Below are 14905 nucleotides of genomic sequence, written 5' to 3' on the forward strand. Positions count from 1 at the left end.
GGTCAGTGTAGTGAAAGTACGACGGATTTATTTAATTCCGAAATAATGTCTGACAGTGTACATCCGACTGACAAACCTTTTTCTAAATCTCAGAATAACCAAATGGTTACAGTAAGCGAGAAAGTTCCAGATCCACCACTAAACAGCACAGAGAGTATAAACGCTAACTTTGGCTTTGAACAAATTATGGCAAGATTGCTACAACAACAATTTAGTGAACAGAACAAACACTTAAATGAAAAATTTGACAAAATTGATAATTATTTCAAACAACTTAATGAAATTTTTGACAACCATTACAAACAACTTAGCGAAACAATTAATGAAAGTTTCAAACTGACGAACGAAAAACAAGACAACCTTAACGAACGGAGCAGACAAGTTAGTGAACAGAATACAGCTATTACCGTGCAATGCCAGGACATTAAAGAACAATTACGTGAGGATACTGAGGCTTGTGCTAAAAACAGTAATAAAGAAGTTGGCACTGTTGCACAAGAATTAAATAGTACACGTGTAGACACAACAGAATCACATAAAGACGAGATTAATGCAGTCACTGAACAATGTTCAGCAAACGCAACACTGATACACGAAATTAATGCAGTCACTGAACAATGCCGTAAAAACGCTGTACAGATACGCAACGAGTTTAATTTGAAGTCATTGGAAGTTTCACACACTCCGAATACGGAAGTTGACGAGAAATTTGCACGACAGATCAACCAAATTGACGAAAGTGTTACAGTAACAGAATTAAAAACTATTTCAGTCACCAATACGTCACAGAATCTGCCACTTTGCGAACATTTGTCTGACTCACGCAGCGTGTATAATGTGAGCAATTTACAGCGACTACGCGAATTAAAATCCGAAAAGCTACGCGACTTAAAATCTGAAAAGCTACGCAACTTGAAATCCGAAATGACACAGACGAACAGATTCACACACAAACCTTAACGTGTTATCAAACTGAGTGACGAGAACGTAGATTTCGAGCAATTTGCATTTGTAAGAAAATCTAAGGAATTTAATAATGACAGAACACCGGTACACGCTTTGAGCTGTATACGACAATTTGTTTTGATGCTTTCACCGCTGTTGCCTGTAATGCAGAAGCTAGCTTTGAACCAGATGCGACAATTTATTTTTGTATTTTCATCAGCATTACGTATTATGCAGAAACTAGAATTAACATGGATACAACTATTTGCTTTTGAATTTATACCGCAATTGCCTGTAACGCAAAACCCAAAATTTATTTGCAGTGCGTAATAGACCTCAGGGGATTCATTACGCTTTAATGAATATGTGCCGTAGCGAGCATAGGGCCCCGAGCTGTAGTAGTGCTGTTTCATCTTTAGTTTTCTGCACTGCTGCCTTTTCTTCTACTATCCTTTATATCTATCCAAACTGCTCTTTAACTATTGCTCTATCTAGAATTAAGAAACATTGTAATGAAAACCCGATATGACAAATCTTTTACCGAATGTGACAATTTTCAGTAGGCACTCCCGTAATGACAACTACCGCCGTAACTTTAATAACAAATAAAATCGTAATCATCAGTATGTACAAAATTTTCGGCAGTCGCAACCACATTTTTGTAACAATAGATGTTTTCCACCACAATAGCATGAAAGTCAACCGCTTAGCAGACCTAACCAACAATGCAGCCTACAAGGTCAACCAAACTTTAATGTTTCGCCGCGTGCACGTATAGTCCCAGCTCCAACAAATAGTAACGCATGGCAGCAAAGAAATAACTTCGTACAGATAACACACTATTTCAACTCGTATCGCAATGCGCCGTATAGAAATTACTATCATGACAGATGTAAAAATAACGAGCTCAATTTTCAGCGTACATTTAATAACAGTCGATCTTATGAGCAGCAACAACATCAGCAACAACATATTATGATGAATGAAACAGACAATAGGTGTCATCTATAGCGTAACACGTCCATAAGAAATAACAGAACAGTTCATATAGTGGATATGCCACAACATTCTCCCGTAAATAATAACACGTACGATAGATTTTAACCAGATACAGCACAGATTGCATATTACAGTAACGTAAACATTACTTTTGACACGCAGAATTTTATTCACGAGAATGTTATTTGAAACATACTTTGTTGAATGCTCCACTTTTATCGCACCCAGATCTTAGTAGAAATTTTTCCATTGCCACCGACAGTTCCAATACCGCTTTAGGCGTACACATTTTCCAGGAAATAGAAGAAGATGGTTCTACAGTAATTAAAAACACCGCATTTGCAAGTCGCATTTTGTCACCTGCTGAACGAAATTATTCTGTTACAGAACTTGAAACATTATGTGTTGTATGGGCTTTTACGGCACTTTCTTTATGGCAGACATACCACCGTTTATACAGACCATAGAGCTATACAATTTTTGCTTTCAGCTAAATTTACTCACGACAGGTTAAGTAGATGGAAACTTTATTTACAGGAATTTAATTTTACGATTGTCCACATTCCCGGCACACAAAATGTTATAGCAGACGTACTATCGCGTTCTCTCGGCAACAATCAACAAGACGTAGCAACCAACTTCTGCAAAACAAATTTCAGTGTCATGTACATTCAGCAAGTTGCATTTGAAAACTTTATTTCATCGTCATTACAGGACATAGCAAAGGAGCAAAATAAAGACAACGTGTGGAAAGAAATTAAACACCTTTGGCAAGATAGAAAAAATGTTACGATTAGGAACCACTACACTGTACGCAATGACATTCTGTTTCGCAGCTCTCATCCTGACAGCAACAATTGGTTATTATGCATTCCTCACGAACTGGTTAACAAACTAATCTGGTACACTCATTTAAGCTACGCACATTACGGAGCGAAAATGTTTTCTTATACTGAGACAGAACTGTTATTTTACTAACATGGAGAAACGTATACGACGAGTTTTAGCGTCTTGTAAAATTTGCCAGAAAGCTAAATCTGACACCACTTCACATATTCCTCCTTTATATCCCATTGTACCTGTTAAATTAAGACACATAGCTGCAGTAGATATTTTTGGTCCGATTCCCAGAACTAACAGAGGTTTTTGCTACATCTTTGTCGCTGTTGAGCTCACGTCAAAATTTGTTACTTTCACTCCATTACGCAAAGCTACTGCCAAAACTGTTTCGAAAGCATTTGTAAAACATTTTCTATTTCATGTAGGGCATGTGATGAAAGTAATTTCTGACAATGGATCACAATTTCGTAGTAGCGTATGGACACGCATGTTACGAGCTAGAAACATTTCTCCGATCTATATATCCAAGTACCACGCTTCTTCGAACCCCTGTGAAAGATTAATGAAAGAAATTGGTAAGCTGTGCCGAATATACTGCCACAAAAGACATATTGATTGGGATACACACATACTCTCATTCCAAGATGTAATTAATTCCATTCCAAATGAATCCACTATGCTATCTCCGTCTGTTATACTGAAAAACGTAGAACCACCGAACAAAATTAAAGAATTAGTAAACTTCCCTAAATGTCGTCGACTAAGACACCATGAAATAATTGACATTGCGCTGAACAACGTCAAACGTGCCGCAGAGCGCCGGAGAAGACAGCAAAAACAGGTTTGTAGACGCCGCGACTTTCACGTTGGACAGAAAATATTAGTACGTACACACTATTTATCCAGCAAAATAAAAGGTAAGTGCAGTAAATTTGAACTTCTATACGCAGGTCCATATCGGATTCGCAGCATCCCTCACCCCAATGTTGTACACGTCGAAACTTTGAGAACCAGAAAATCGAAAGGCAACCACCATATCTCAAACATTAAACCGTTTATTGAATGAAGACACTTTATGATTCAACACACTATGATGCCATTTACTTATGCAATTATATTCACCTGACTAATTACTGATGATTATCGTATTTTTTATTGGCAAGTGCCCGGCAAGGTAAGGTTAGCAGGTCGCTTTTCTTGTCGTTACACATCAGACCGTGCACATTTTCCACTTTTTTTGTGTGTATGATTGTACCCCAGTTTTGTTTGTATGCACTGTGAAATAGTTAAGATATAACACACCAGTCGACTTTGACCTTTTTTTTTTTTTGCCTTATGACATCTCAACATCGTGACTGTTTTACATTTTTTGCTGCTGCATTGTGATATTCTCTGTACATTTTTGCATCTGAACACTGTCAATGTCTTTGACACATTACGTTTTCTGTCATGTTATGCTGTATGGTTAATTATGTTACCATAAACCAGTCGTTATTTAGTGGGTATATGATTTAAATGCAAGACATTAATGTTTGTTCATGAATTTCAGAAAGAAATGATGCGTGTAAGAAATAAATTCAACAGAGATGGGAATTTCACCTATGGAATAAACGAAAGAAGATGCAATAACTTTATGAGGAAGAGTAAATGGATCAGGATTAACAAGCATTAACAAGAATATACAATACTCATCGTAGAATAGCAGTCTTAACTAATTCTTTCTTTCAGAATACAAGGTGATTGATGCAGGCTGTCAGACAGAACTACACATCTTAGTTTTAATAATGAAATAAGCTAGAGATAAGGAATAGTTGTATAATGAGTAATGAAGTGATATTTTTGCAGATGATAATGAATGCTGATGAATAATGATGAAGAATATGCTGTTATGAATAATGAAGTTTTTCTTTACAGGTGATGATAATATTGAAGTTATGATAATATGGATAATGAAGTGATGGATAATGAAATTTTTTCTTTACAGAAGAGGATAATGTTGAAGTTATGTATTTATGCTATGTAGTTATTTAAGTATTTGTTGCAGTTTGTTTTGACAGCAGGTGTTATATTGCATAGTAAGATGACGGAAAATTTGGAAAGGACAGCTATGAAACACATTTTTATACACATTTCACTACCTGTTAATTCGAAGTTCACTACTTTTCAGCATAGTGTGCGTTTCTTCTTTCAGGTCAATAATCCATTTTGTATTTTTTTTTCAGGAGAAGCTTTTCATGATACTTACTAAACCTGTTACTTATTATATCTGTTCTAGTACTTGCATTTTTATTTTTTACCCATTTGTGTATCGTTTATAAATGTGATCACATATACTGCCATGTTACATAACCTTGCTACAGTTGACTCATGACGAATGACGTTACTTATCCTCATTTGCAGCAATAGGTCAAAAGCAAATAGTGTTATGCCTCAGCAATTAATTATCGATCCCAACGCAATGCATTGCTAACAAAAAAAAAAAAATGTATTACCAGTCCCACATAATGTCACTAGTTTATGATAATTCTGAATAATACTGATCAACTCTGAATAGTATGTCACTTGAGTAATGACTTCTTAATGAGACAAAAAAAAATATATATATATATAAAATAATGCTTTGTAACTGGCTAATAACTGCCACTGTTTATTGTAATGAGACTACTTAAAATGCCCATGATTATTAATGCTTTGATTGTAATTAGCTGATTTTTAATAATGACTTCATAATGATCTGAATAATACTGAATGATGAACTATGTTCTATTCTATTCAATACTTGCTGGCCACTGAGTGCCAATAATTAATGTCACTCAATGAATTGTTATTAATTATGCCATTAATTAGCTCTTGTTTTCAATGTTGATACTTTGTAACTGAAAAAGAATGCGATTGTTTCATAATGCTTTGTAATTAGAAGAAGGCTAATGATTCTTACTATATTGAAATGACAAATAATTAATTAACTATGCCATACTTTGTAACTGGAAAAGAATGCGATTGTTTCATAATGCTTTGTAATTAGGAGAAGGCTAATGATTAATACTATTGGAATGACAAATGATTAATTAACTATGCTATACTTTGTAACTGGAAAAGAATGCGATTATTGAATAATGCTTTGTAACTAGGAAAAGAAGGTTACTGATTCTATGTAAAACAATTCATGAACATTTTTCTGTAATACTACATACTTGGTACAGAAATGTTCAATAACTGGGCTATGAATGCCACAAACTGCTAATGAAGACTGTAATTGTCAATATTATGTGACATAATGTCCTTCTCCTCATAAGCTAACTACCCTGAATTACTGCAATGTCCATTTGTCCTGTTTATCCTAGTGATCATGGAGCACTATATTTGGTTTTGCACTAATTCTACGTTGGTGTGCCGTGTAAGAGCGTGGTGTTGACACGACATGCTGTCCACCACCGTGAGCGGCGAAGACGTTATTATGGTCCCACTGTTTGGTGTACCTAATGTACTGCCAAAATGAAAACATGGAACATTACTACGACAGTTCAGTGTCTTGGCTACACTGATAAATTCTGATGGGAAAAGAACTTCAAGTTGTGTCACTTGGTGTTGTACTTCTGTGGAAAGATATGGACTTTCAGAACAGCTGTGTGCAATCTAAAGTGCTACAACCATGATGCAATCCTTCCCTTTCCTATCCTAATTCTTGTCACATAAGGAAAATAATTTTTTTTGGTTAACATCATTTTTTGATTCGCTGAACTCCAGTGCGAGTACACTTATGTCACTTATCGATATGAGTTTTTTTGCCATTATGTTTATTTATTGCGAAAATGCTAAAGACATTTTTTTTTTATTTGTTCTGAAGTGCAGTATATGTACACTCTTGTCTTTTATATTGTATATACATTTTTTATTTTGATGATATGTTCTGAACTACAGTGCATGTGCACTTATGTTAGGTGTTAATATGTTTTCTATTGAACTTCAGTGCCCGTGCACTTTTCTCATTTTTCAATATGATTTGTACTCATTCTGTATGATCAATACTTCAGTGCGTATGCACTTATGTCATTTCTTACTCATGATATGTTCTCAACTGCAGTGCATGTGCACTCATGTCACTTGTCAATATAATATTTTTTGCCAGTCTGTTTAGTTGTTCTGAATATGCTAAAGAATTTTTTTCAGTGCCTGTGCACTTTGTTATCTGTCAAATAATTTGTATACACATTTTTCTGATTTGCTACTATGTTATCTAAACATTCTGTAAATTGTACAAGTTGAATAATTAATGAAAAATTTTGCCGCGTTTGGCAAGTCCAAATGACTCACCATCGCTGCCAAATTTTTGCCCCCCCAGTGGAGGGTTATGAAACACGTATGTAACGTAGCAGCGATGGCGAGGCATTGCAGCGTCTCTGACCAGAGAGTATGCGCTTGACCGCGCGAGTGTTACGAGCAGTACTCTGTCAGTAGTCGTTGCGAGTAGTAGCTCTGTTCAGTTGCGTGCAGTACGCTAGTAGTCGTCATGCAGAGCGGTCGGTCAGTGGTAGCAGCCCAGTGCGGTTGTGTGATGTAGTCTGTCGGCAACACTGGTCAAGATGCTGAATGAGGTATACTGTTAATTAAGATAATCATCGGATAATGTAAAGTTTATTTATTGTAATTAATTTTCAACAAGTGCCCCCAATAATAATTTTGATTTCAAAAGCAATTTTACAAAAAAAAAAAAAATTTATTTAATTGAACTAACGATTTCGTTCCACTTCCCTTAAAGAAAAGTTTCAGTTAAATTACAAAAAAAAAAGAATATTATTATTTGCAATGCAGTTCCTCCAAGCCGTGCACAAGAATAAGAGCAGAAATTTGACTAGCAGTTACAATGAGGTAAGAATTTAATTCTGATTGTTTTATACAGGGCCAAAGACCGATATTTCGGTTTAATTGAATTTTCTTATCACTGAATAGACCTTAATTTTTTTTGTGAAGATCTTATATTTGAGTCAGATTGCTAATTTTTGTTTAATTGTCATTGTCAGTAGATTTCATTGTGGGGAGGTTACACTTAGCGCAATGTGCATTAGCATTCTTAAATAATATTGTCACTTTAAAATTTTGTGGGGAGGTTACAGTCTTTAGGAAGACCGAGCAAAAGGTGGAAAAATCAGTAGTTTAAAACGATGAAAGCGTCAAAGGCAAAAGCCTGATAATCAAATGAGGGGGGAATACCAAGTGGGCTGAAAAGAAAGGGGAATTTGGACTGATGAGGGAGGCGTGCTAGGGTAGCACGTGAGTTGGCGAGACATCCCTCTGCCAGGGTGGCATAGCTGTTAGTGCATCTGCCCAGTGAGCGGGAAACCCGTGTTAGAATCCTGGTCTTGGTACAAATTTTCATTCGTCGCTTCAGTCTGCGTATACATATCACTAAAGTCTAATACATGTATGAAGAAGAAGAAGATGATGATGTTGACTTAATCGGTTGTGAATTTAGCGACTTTGTGTGTAACAAATGTGGCTTCATACCCTAAATGTCACAGAGCACCAAATTAAAAATACGAGAAACTTTCTCAGTCTCAATACCAACGCTAGTCATTAGATTACAGCTTTCGGTCGTTCTTCATTATTTGGTCAGAGTCACAACGAATAAATCGTCCTCAGAAACAATATAATACCAGCAATAATTCCATTTCACTTCTGCATATTTCTAGCAATCCAACACATTTCGGCAAGGCAAGAAGAAACGCATTACAGCGCAAAGGAAATTAAAAATTGTTTAATCTGTACGTTAAGGACAATTTTACAAGAACTGGTGGCAAATTTTTCCTGACGTGAGCAAAGACAGAAAAAGGAATCTCAAATCAGTCAGAGACGGGAAAACTTTCCATTAATCTTCCTTTGATCTGCAGTCCTGGGTACTTGAAGGCATGTCCACTGCAGTCACTATCTTCTGTGGTGAAAAGCGAGCAGTCTTTGGTCGTCCTATCTATTTCATCAGCAGACAGCGCTCGCTCACACTCGCTCATATACGTCTTGTAAAAAGCACAAGATGTGCCTGGGATTGATGGGTGTGCGTGTTTCTTTTAAAACGGCTACTGGCGCACTTCGTAGCACTTTTCATCTTTCCTGCAAATTATTGTCACAGAATCGCAGGTTACTAATCTGTGCATTGCATCACAGAGCTACGAATATTCGACTTTCTTCAGTTCTCCTAGCAGCCATCTATGACGGTTCACCCAATAAAAAGTTTTTCGACCCTTTCGAGCATGGTGCCTCACCTTCCTTCCCTCTCACCGAATCAACTGCCAACCCATTCTGAAATATGCAGTGCCTCCTACGAACGTAACATTCAAGTGAGCTCTTTCTCACCAAATCAACTGCTTCAAAAAAAAATGGTTCAAATGGTTCTGAGCACTATGGGACTTAACATCTGAGGTCATCAGTCACCTAGAACTTATAACTACTTAAACCAAACTAGCCTAAGGACTTCACACACATCCATATCCGATGCAGGATTCGAACCTGCGACCGTAGTTGTTCCGCAGTTCCAGACTGAAGCGCCTAGAACTGCTCGGCCATCCCGGCCGGCCTCAACTGCTTCCTTGTTCTCAAATATGCTCGTATCTCCTAATTGCATAACACACAAGCAGGAGTACAGCGCCACTGGTAGGGATGTAGCAGTTTTGCGAAGCACTATCGTTTTACCAACATGCTTACCCTCGCCGACTTGTAGATATTGCTTTATACTTTCTCGAATTATTCGTGTAAAAATTGTTTCTTCCTGTTTCAATCAAGTGCTGGTGACACCGACTCTGTATCAAGAACTTTCGTTGCTGCTCTGTCTCCAGCGGTAGCAACCTCGATAAATCATTCGGCACGATTTCAAAATTCATAACGATGTTTCATTTATTGCAAATAGTCGTTGTCAAGCATAGGCTTTGTCTAGAAATACATCTGGATGGAATCAGGATATTTAACAAAAAATTAATATATTGCTGTTCAGTGGAGTAACTGAAGACACTGCAAAGAGAAAATTTGTGGTGAGTTCCTTTGGGACAAAACTGCTGCGGTCATTGGTCCCTTGGCATTCACACTACTTAATCTAACTTAAACTAACTTACGCTAAGGACAATACACACACCCATGCCCGAGGGAGGACTCGAACCTCCAACGGGGGGAGCCGCGCGAACCGTGGCGAGACGCCACAGACAACGCGGCTACCGCGCGCAACACTATAGGGATAAAGGAGAAGAACACTGGAAACAAAAGTAACAAATGTAGGGGAACCGACCGGAGAAAGATACTGAGACACAGAGGACATTGTGTTTTGAAGGAGCTAGTACGATTGTGACGACTTCGAACAGTGGAGATGATCGTGGGCGCAAAAGTGTTCCCAAATCTCGGCATACGACGGTATGTTCAGCGTTGTCGAACTTGATTATTTTGGTCGTGCACTTGTCATGGTGTGGCGGAGGCATAATATGGCACGAACGTACTGACCTCCAACGTGGTTCACTCATCAACATTAATGTGACAGTCTACTTCTTCCCCAAGTGCATTATACACTACGCACCTTCCACATGTGCGAATTTTCACGGGCGAATAAGGATCTGAATTTTTTTTATTTATTTATTTTTTTAATCACAATGCTCGACCGTACCGAACAGTGCAGGTGGAGTAGTTCTTGGAACGAGAGGATATTCGGCGAATGGACTAGCCTGCCCGTCCCTCTGACTTGAGGGCCACCGAGGTCGTGTGGGGTGCGTTGGGCAGCCGTACTGCAGTCCGACCACATGCATCAACGATCATCCAACAGTTGCAGGAATAAAATGGAATGCCCCAACACAAAAACTCGTTACCAACCTTGTGATCAGCGTGGGAGCACACCGCAGGGCTTGAATTGCCGTCCGCGGAGATTACACACCATATTACAGAACCATGACTCGCCGTTTGTAATGCTCAAGGGACGATGACTATTCGAGGTGACTTCAGTATAATTATTAACTCTGAGTAAAAGTGTAATTTCTGTTCGTATCTTGCGTATTTCCTTCAGTTTTCTTTTGTGCTATACTGCTCCAGTTTTTTCTTTGTGTGGTCCTGATCGAGCTATGTTACTTAGTAGCGACACATCTTGCCTTGGTTACGGTACTTACTTCTTCAAGTATTGCGCACTGGTGTATGTCTGTAACTGTCATTATCTAGAATCTCATAAATGGTGTAATACGAAACCAGCAGCTACACTGCCGGTTTCTCCGACAGCTATAAATTTTAATTACCATATCGAAAACTTAAAGTTACGTCTTAACTCCGCCATACATTGAAATCACCTCGCAACAGCAGCACAGTACGCTGGTAGAAGAGCCAAAATAAAATATTGATGCCTATCGATATTTAAATGGAGTCTCGTGCGGTGACTCGTTTCATGTATCTGAAAGGGAAAACGCGACAATAATTCATTCCCAGTTGGTAGAAATGTATACCAACAGCGCACTACCTAATGACACCGTGGCTGGGTGGCGCAGGCGCTTGCAGCATAGTCAATTATGTCTGAATAACGAAGAGGTCAGTGGCAGATCGTCTCTCTGTGAAAAATCACGAGTCTTACGAGAAGTGGAGGCCCTGCTGCACGAAGACGAGTCTGTCACGGCCAAAGCTATAGTGGAAAAAGTGAGAATCACTCATGGACCAGTTTTCAACACCTTGCACGACGTCCACACGAGAAATGTCGCCATTCATAAATTTCATCAACTACTCACACCATTCAAAAAGCCCGCTGGATCGAGGCAGCAGCGGAAATGTCGCAAGTGTTTCGTATCAATGCAGACGACTTTATTAGTCACCACAGACGAGTGCTAAGTATTTCACTATGCTAGCAAGACAAAGGAATACAGAGAACAATGGAAGCATGTGGTTTCAGTACTATCGAAGATATTTCCATCCACAGTGAAGGTGAAACTTAATTGAATCTCATCATCAACGATACAATTCGCTACAGTTGCAGTTTTTTATAAGGCAATTTATAGCCTACCAACAATACAGATGAAACAGCTAAAAAATTATAGAAATATTTTTCACAATAACAATAGCCTTAACAATAAAACCCAAACTGAAAGATTTTTAAGGGATATTGTTACGGCAACAGTAGTCACATCTTTAAAAACCAAGCCGGCCGCGGTGGTCTAGCGGTTCTGGCGCTGCAGTCCGGAACCGCGGGACTGCTACGGTCGCAGGTTCGAATCCTGCCTCGGGCATGGGTGTGTGTGATGTCCTTAGGTTAGTTAGGTTTAAGTAGTTCTAAGTTCTAGGGGACTTATGACCTAAGATGTTGAGTCCCATAGTGCTCAGAGCCATTTGAACCATTTTAAAAACCAAAATAAAAACAGAAATCACTGACAAAAGGCCAGAGCAGTAAAATATGTAGTAATCTTCTATAGGGAAGGCCCGTAACTTTGCTGAGCTCAAACATCACAATTCTCCTTCCTTCTCAGAAATACTTATTTAATTTCTCTTCTGTAAACAGAAAGTAACCATATAGTTACAATAAGGCAATGGCAAACCCTCGTGGCACCAGCAGAGAGTCACGCCGTGAAGAATCCTAACGTGAGCTCCAGGAAAGAAAAGGCTTGCCTTAAGTAAAACGGAAATAATACCAGAATGTAACTGTAAACGGAAAACACAGACTCCCTATACTTGTAACATGTACCTTGTTTTATCGGAGCGTAATTGAGTGTGCATTGGTGTGGTGCTGCAAGATCATGCTCGTAACGCTCAGACCATCATAAGACCATACTATCTCCTCACGTGGCCACGCGAGGTTGTCACGACGAAGGTTGAGCTGTGCGGGAAGCTGTAAAGGGGGATGTTTCTGCTCCGCTACAACACCCCGGCACGTTCACATATTATGCTGCCACTTTAGGCTGTCAAATGGTGTTCCCAAAGTCCCGTGTTGTCGTGACATGCACACAATGACGTTTTCCTCTTTCCTCGGATGGAGATAAGACTACACGGCAAGCATTTCCGGAATGACGATAATTTAAGTTTGCATATTGAACGTCTGCAATACAGAAGTACGCAACTAACGTCTCCGTCAAATGAGACATTGTTGGGAAATATGTGGTGGTGGTGGTCGTGGTGGTGATGTTGATGGTATACCAATTAATTGGATATGAATGTGGTTTTGTTTTCTGAAAAATATGTACCTAAAGATGAAACATACGATACAGTTACAGTAATGTGACGACCTGCCTGAATCCTGAATAACCACCTGTTGCAGCATGGACGCGCAGGAAGAGAGTCAGTGAGATTGTGAAAGGTACCGACAGGGGTGTGGTGCCACGCCACTCCCAATGCCGTACGGTAAACTCATCTTGCTGCTCTTTCAACGGCTCACATACAATGCGAGCTGTGTGGCACTTTGCATTGTCCTTCTGGTAGATGTCACATGCCCAAAGACGCATACTTGTGTTCATTCGTTGTGCCTTCCAGAATGACGAGATCACCCACGGAATACAGCGAAAACATTCCCCAAAACATAAAGGACCCCCCTCTGGTCAGGACCACACTGATAATTGTTGCAGGATGTTTGCTTTCGCAAATTTGACGCCTTGCACGCCAACGGCCATCTGTCCGACGGACCTTATAGTGTAATTCATTTAAAAAGGCCACCTGTCACCACTCAGTAGACGTCCTGCTTGGAATTCCAGCCTTCGTCGCCAACGAACAGCAGTTAGCATGGGTACATGAACCATGCACCTGTTCCAGAGGAGCATACGCATGCCAGCGTCGCTCAACTGTAATTGAGGAGAGACACTCTTACTAACTGATAATTTTAAAACAGGAGCATCCACAGCAAAACAAGTTGTGCATGACTGACTGACCAGTTCATAGAGTACAACAGGTGTTGACGTACAGGTGTTGAAACTATTAAAATACCAATTCAATGGAAAGTCCAATTATACGATGAACCTGTACCTGTTTAAGTCACTTAGAGACTCCCCCAACTGGTTTCGCAACTTTTAAGTTGCATCTTCTAGTGCACATCTGTACAGAAAATTTTATAAATTAATGCTTTAATAATAGTGAAATGAAGTTACCTGAGATATCTTTTAAGTACCGAGTGAACAGAAAAGTAAGAAAATATTTTGCATTTAATTAGGAAAATAGGTGTGGATCACATACACCCCACAAAGAATAGGCATATACGTGTTTAATATATCAGATTTTTCATTTCGTACCGAAAGAAGGTTACACAATGCCGCAGAGTAACACTTGGCGAGGGTAGGTAAAGCGCTCAGATTTACTCAGTTGATAGAAACCATCATCAGTGACGAATGTCAAGTCTAAAAGAAAACAAAGAAGTAGAATTCGAATTCGGACGCCGGTCCTTGATTAACAAACAGTGAAGCAGTAACTAAAATGAAAAGGATATGCTGACAGTCCCCAAGTAAAAGGAACAACCACCAAAAACGCGATTGACCTTTGTTAAAATCAAGATCTGTCATCACTTTACCGATTAAAATGTGTCCCTGTGGGCCTATATCAAGCAACAGACGACGCCCCTCGTAAGTGTTATACAGGAAATTATTGGGTCTTGGAGTGATTGAAGAATAAAATACAGGTTTTCTTAGAAATGAAATAAGTAGGAAGTGCAGGGAAGCTATGGCGAAATGACAGCATGAAAAATGTGAAGAAATCGAAAAAGAAATGTTTGTCAGAATAACAAACTCATCATATAGAAAAGTCAAAACAATCTTCGGTGAAATGAGAATCAACGGAGGTAACATTGAAGATGCAATGGGAATTCCACTGTTAAACATAGAGGAGAGGGCGTATAGGTGGAAAGCGCACATTGAAGGCCCGATCCAGTATTAGAATCAGAATTTTAACTTCTTAAATCTTTGGGAGAAGTGGCAACAAAATGGTTATTCACGTTGGCGTGTAGAATGTATGAGTCTGGCGATATACCATCTCACTTTTGGAAAAAACATCATCTACGTAATTCCGAAAAAAAATCCTAAATTTGTGGTAAGGTCTTATGGGACCAAACTGCTGAGGTCATCGGTCCATAAGCTTGCACACTACTTAATCTAACTTTAACTTAATGCTAGGGACAACACACACCCCATGCCGGAGGGAGGACCCG

The sequence above is a fragment of the Schistocerca piceifrons genome, chromosome 5 (assembly GCF_021461385.2).
Source record: "Schistocerca piceifrons isolate TAMUIC-IGC-003096 chromosome 5, iqSchPice1.1, whole genome shotgun sequence".
Taxonomy (NCBI): Eukaryota; Metazoa; Arthropoda; class Insecta; order Orthoptera; family Acrididae; genus Schistocerca; species Schistocerca piceifrons.